Consider the following 6093-nt stretch of genomic DNA (forward strand, 5'->3'; position numbering starts at 1 on the left):
TCACTATGCTGATGTTTGCCTTGGACATTTTCGAAGGATTGTTAAAAGCCGACAAAAGCAAACGTTCTTGGATCAGTTCTTTACAAAACGCCAGGCAAAAACCACTTCTGAGAGAGACTTAAGAGGGCATAAATCGAGGACGCAGTTAAAAGTTCAATGACCATCATTTTTATTCTTTATTCTTTGTTTTTTACATTTTGCACAACTCTCATGTATTGTGCAATAATCCTAATTGTAACATGTATTTGTTACAGATTTTGATGCATTTTTATGCTTCAGGAAACATTTATGTCTGAATTTGGGGGTGCTTGGAACGGATTAGGGCATTTACGAGGAAAATGCGTCTCTATTTACAAAATTTTCTTGTGAAGAAATTTTTTCCAGAACCAATTAATTTCATAACCACTGTATTTTAAATAATTACCAGCCGTAGTAGTAGAACCATTAGGCTTTTAAAATAATTGGTCTTGTGACCTCAGGGTGCTGAAACATCAATTGGATGTCCAATACATTTAAGTCACAACTCGATTATTCTTTGCAACCCCTTTTTGAGATGCACTCCATAGAAAAAAAAAAAAAGTATTACATCTTGACATTATACATAGGCGATGGTAAGTGGAAGATCATATGAGTTGGTGTGCGTAAAAAAACATTTACCGCTAATTTATAGACGAACCACTGCTGGCCAGTACATCTCATTTAAACCAGAAAAGGGTGACATTTTATTCCCACGAAGAGTTCTGATTTGTCTAATCCGTGGCCATGTTCATAAGAAGAAGGAAAAAGTGTGGCCTGATATAGACGACTAAGAATAGCAAGAGAGGAAAAGCTCCTTAGAAAAGAAACGTCGGAATTTTGAGTCCTCTGTCAGATAAAGAAAAAGAAGCCCACAGTCTGCTTTAAAGACTAATCTCCTCTAGGAATGGGTTTCTGAAGCCCCGCTGTCATGGCAAGTTATTGGGAGTTATTGTAACGACTTGACAGTTTAAGTCACAGCGCCAAATGCCAATAATGTTGATGCTTGCAACAAAGTGCTTTCAGTCCTCAAATCTATTGCATGGCACACGTTGGATACAAACCCCAAATCCCAGAAAATTGGGACATTGTATGCAAAATAAAAATAGAATACAATGATTTGCGAATACTTTTTGTCAACCTGTATTCAATTGAATACATTACAATTGATTAATATTCAAACTGAGGATTTTTTTTTTCTAATTATAAATTAATTTTAAATTTGATACATTTAAGGCGCTCCCCAAAAAACTGGGAAAGTTGAGGAATGTTTTGGAACCTTGCACAGGTGAACATGCTTTTTGGGTGAGTGTCATGATTGGGTTTACAGTGCTGTGAAAAGGTATTTGCCCTATTCCAGATACAGTATCTGTGTTATTTGCATATTTATCACATACAAAGGCATCAAACCAATTTTAATATCACACAGAGACTACGCGGGAAAATACAATATGCAGTTCCTAAATGCTAATTTAAATTATTAAGGCACAAAAAAAGTTTGTGTGGTCATGGAAACTCTGACTTTCCAAACATGGACCTTGTACGTAGAATGACACGGACCAATCTACACTCAGCAGCCGCAGGGTATGCAACTGTAAAATATTGCATGAATGTGATGACTAATTGAATATATTTATGATGATGCTTGCAGTTTGTCGTGGAACTGCACTTAGGAGTTGATTAAAAAAAAAAAAACCCAAATAATTTGATGCACAAAGTATTGTCTTCACACGTTCACTTGTGGGACCCCCTCGCAAACGAGATGTTGGGGTTCATCCCACGTTAATAAAGAATTGTCATCATCTTATGGACAATGTAGTCTTCAGTTAACATGCTGACAACCTTCGTGCCCGACATTTGTAACCTTTGTTAGCATCAATCTATCCTGGGCAGACATAGACAGAAAACCAACCAATCATATGCATAACCATAGTCTTCAGTGAACCAAAAAGTCATGTTTGTGAAATGTGGGGAGAAGCCAGGGTCCCTAGAGGAATCCCATGGAATCATAGGGAAAAACGCGCCATGCTCACAGGAAGAATGGAGATGGAATTTGAACCCGGAAACTCAGAACCAAGGAGGAGACGCGGTAACCCCTTGGGTCCACTGTTTTACAATTGGTAACCTTTGCAGTGGATGTTGAATGACTGTTCTGGCAGTCGTGTAATGAAAAGCGCTCCGAGAAGCAAGTGTCTATCTAAGAGGCTTAATCTCCCCAAAATAATTGGATCCATCTCCCTTTTAGTTTTTCTCCCATTAAGCTCCTTGTTGTGTCTCATTAGCATGACCACAAACATAAATAATTTCAAACAATTACCTATTATCTGTTATTCATGGGAATACAGTACAGTAAATTGAACATATTTGGCTCCTTTTCACACATCCGCTAGGTGTCCCACTACCCGATTTTCCAGAATTAATTGCACGCCCGTCGTGTTGGAGCCTTTTTTTTTTTTTTAACCGTTGACAGAATAAAGCTGCTGTGCGGCTCAAAAACATTCAATTCATGTCAACAAAAATGGTGATGAATGAAGAAACGCGCTCACACGATTGCTGACATTCCAGTCAACGCAATTCACGCAATTTCAAAATGTAGCACGCGTGCAACGTTCAATAGAAATGCCTGGACAACACACAAAGCGTGATGTAGATGTGCGGTGAATAGGACCCCCCCCCCCACATGTCACTTAGCGGACCGATACTTTTGCGCACGCAGCCCACCGAACCGGACGTTGACGGTTCGACAAGAAGGGAACGACTTACATCATGAGAGGTAGTCCTGGAGTGCAGTCGTCATTTCGACGCAGCCTCACCACTCGTCTTCGTGCTGGGACCGTTGGATCTGGTCTGATCCAGATGTGTGTGGCGCCGAGGCTGCCCGCGCGCTCGCGTGGACATGGGGCTTCAAAATTAAGAAGAGACTTCAAAATAATAATTTTTAAAAAAACGATTTAGTTTGCATGAGCAGGAAAAAAAAAATAGCGGCATGTGGAGCGCCCTTGCTTGGCCGAGTGAGTGTGTGTTAAAGTGAGCTGCGGCGCGTGCGTGTGGGCACGTGTGTGTGTGTGTGTGAGTGTGTGTGTGTGTGTGAGTGTGTGTGCGCGCAGGGAGGTGGGCTCTTTTGTCTTTGCTGTGCATGACATCATCTCAGGCCAATGGGGGAGCGCACGAGATCAAGAAGAGTCACGGGTGTGCATGTTGACACCGAGTCATGCTCACATTCGTCATGATCGTCATCCGATTTATTTTTCTCTCTTGCTATTTCAGGTCAATAACGAGACTAGTGCACAGTGAATTCAAATCAATTCGAATTGTTTAGTTTTGGCAGCGAGGTGGTGCTAAACACCAGAGGTGGAAAAAAGTACTCGCGTTCTGCACCGATGTAGAAAGAGAGATTGTTGCGATTTTGTAACGACTCTTCTAAGTAAGAAAAGGTTAAAAAAATGTGGAAAAAAAACTTTTTCCAACATTAGCTTGATTTTCACCTGCAAGGAGTTTTCAGTCGTGTTTTGTATTATGTTGTGTCATCATTGAAGGCTGAGTCCTTTTCAAATAGTTAATTGCATGACTTCCCAACCAAACAAAAATTCTCTGAGCTAAATGTTTTTAATTTATATGACACGCCCCCCCAAAAAACAAACAAACCCCCCCAAACAAGCACTTTGTTTGTCTCGTTAAATGCATGCAACAGTCTGCAGTCAGCCAACAAATGATTGATCCGACTTCCTGTGACCGATTGCTTCGCTATTGAGCTGAGCTGTCACTATTACTGACATAACTTACAATGCACTTTAGCAGCTAAGCGGAGAGGCTGTTTATTTGGAGTGTGTGACTGCCAAATCCTTTTATGTCATTTGGAGGGAATATTTGCCTTTTAGCTTTTGAGTCAATTTTATCACGAGCTAAATTTTTTGCTGAATGTTTTTAGTGCCAAAAAAACAAGTTAAACACAACTGAGCTGTAGTTTGGCAGGAATGCATGTCATAAAACCCAGGCAAAATCGTTTTTTTTTTTTTAAATAGGCAATGTAAACACAATTCAAACCAAGTCATAATCCAATTACTCTGACAAATTCTAATTACCTTCTGCAGTCAGCAATCTATAACCTTCTATGATAGGAAATATTTTCTTGATAGAGTGGATATTCTATTTACATGACATTGTCAGCCCACAGTTTAGTGACGTGGCTCATTATCAGAGTGTTTCTCGCTCACCAAGAGGGGATCAAATTACTATTCTTAACAAGTGGTCACTTTTCATCATGTACACGCTGAGTAAACCCACAAATGGGCCCCACGGAAATGGTAGCGCTATTGATCAGCATAATATTGTTGTGCTTCACAACTGAAATGGTTCGATTTTCAGATTATTTTAGATTTACTCATCTTGCACCGATGTGTTTCAGACATTAATTTTGGTCACTTAAAAATACCGCCCCCCCAACAATCTAGTCAAGTCACATTTATTATGAATTTTTTTTTCTCGCATCTCAATTGCGTGATCTGCTTGACCGTACACAGCATGTGAAATCCACTTGCTCTCTCCTTTCCTGTCCACATGACATACGCGGTTGTTGGACAATGATCTCATGCAGGAAATTACATTATCTCGTCGGATCACAAAGTGTCAGCGGTGCCTCGAGGTCTACTTCTTCAAGAGCAATCGAATCCCAAAGATTGAACCACATCCCGAAATGACACCTAAACACAGGGAATGCAAAACATTTCGCTGAATGTACTTTTGTAGCTCCTTTTGTGCTCCTTTTTAAGTGAATCACTGCGAAATATATTCTAGTGTTAAATTTGAACTTGGATTCTAATAAAAGATTATGGGGTGCAGTGACAAAGAGCTGACAGTTGGGGGGGTTTAAGGTGACAAGCATAAAAAGATAAAGATAAAAAAAAAGAAGTGATAAGGGGCTTATATATATATATATAAAGAAAAATGTATATTATATATTACATATATTATTTATATATATATATATATAAAAATATATGTAATATATAATATACATTTTTCTTTCTATATATCAATTTTTTGTGCTGTCATTAATTAATAAAGGCATGTTTTTAGTGCATCCTTGTGACTCTGGAAATGAAGAAAATGAGGCAGGATACATATCTTAAATTACGAACATTTATTTCCATTTTTTTTATTTTTTACATTAAACATGCATAACAATAGGTTTAAGTTTGACACCTCGACTGGAATTATTCTGTAAATATGGCTTTACTAAATGAATAAATAAATAAATAGATAAATAAATACCTCAGGTAAATACAGTTCATCTTTTGACATGGTACCGTCAATCTCAAACAACAAAACCAGTTCAGTGATTGTGCTTATACTCGATGCAAAAGTGGACTTTTGCTTTTTTTTACTGTGCTTTTTCTAAGAGTGATCTTGGTGAAAGGTCACAGTGTCTGTATGATCGATGAGAAATCAAGACACGTCACCGAACATTTTGTGGAACGATTGACCGAATGCCTCTCGCCAATATGTACACACATATACACACACACACACACACACACAAATGTAAACACGCTCAAATTGTAAACACAATTTAAAGCAGGCACTCTGCCCTTTGGGGGACCTTTTTGTTATTGATTGATTTATTTTTTTCAAGAAAATGTATTTTTACTTGGACTATACCAAACGTGACACAGATGAAGAGCATTGAGAGATTACTGCTGAGATTTCACGTTACAGGAGCACATCAACACACCGTTGTTCAAACATTACATATTGCACTTTAAAATAGATTTCCAAGAAACTCTGTCCGATGCGTGCAGAAAAAAAAAAAATTAAGTCTTTCACAAAATCCGCACACACAATTGTTCATCTGTTACATGATACACAATGAATATTTAATGTCAAGCTCAAGTAATAAATACCAATGCACACATTTTTTTTTACAGTTACGTTTCCCTCTTTTCATTTAACCGAGTCGTCATCCAATGCACTAGAATTGTTTTTTTTCTAACACATTTTCTAGAAAGTCCTATCATAAAAATGTAAAAACTCACAAGAACTGTACAGAAACATAAAGTTGACAGGAAGCAAAATGTCAGG

General features: G+C 38.2%; 1 protein-coding gene across 1 annotated transcript in view; it reads right to left on the reverse strand.

Moving 5' to 3' along the window:
* Positions 1–3033, reverse strand: part of LOC109508512 (uncharacterized) — an 18910-nt gene extending 15877 nt beyond the window's left edge. Inside the window, exon 1 of the mRNA XM_019858549.1 lies at positions 2779–3033. The gene's annotated coding sequence lies outside the window, so the exon portion shown is untranslated. The remainder of the gene's footprint in view (positions 1–2778) is intronic.
* Positions 3034–6093: the final 3060 nt, after the last annotated feature.

This window comes from Hippocampus comes, unplaced genomic scaffold (assembly GCF_001891065.2).
Source record: "Hippocampus comes isolate QL1 unplaced genomic scaffold, H_comes_QL1_v1.1 scaffold66, whole genome shotgun sequence".
Lineage (NCBI taxonomy): Eukaryota > Metazoa > Chordata > Actinopteri > Syngnathiformes > Syngnathidae > Hippocampus > Hippocampus comes.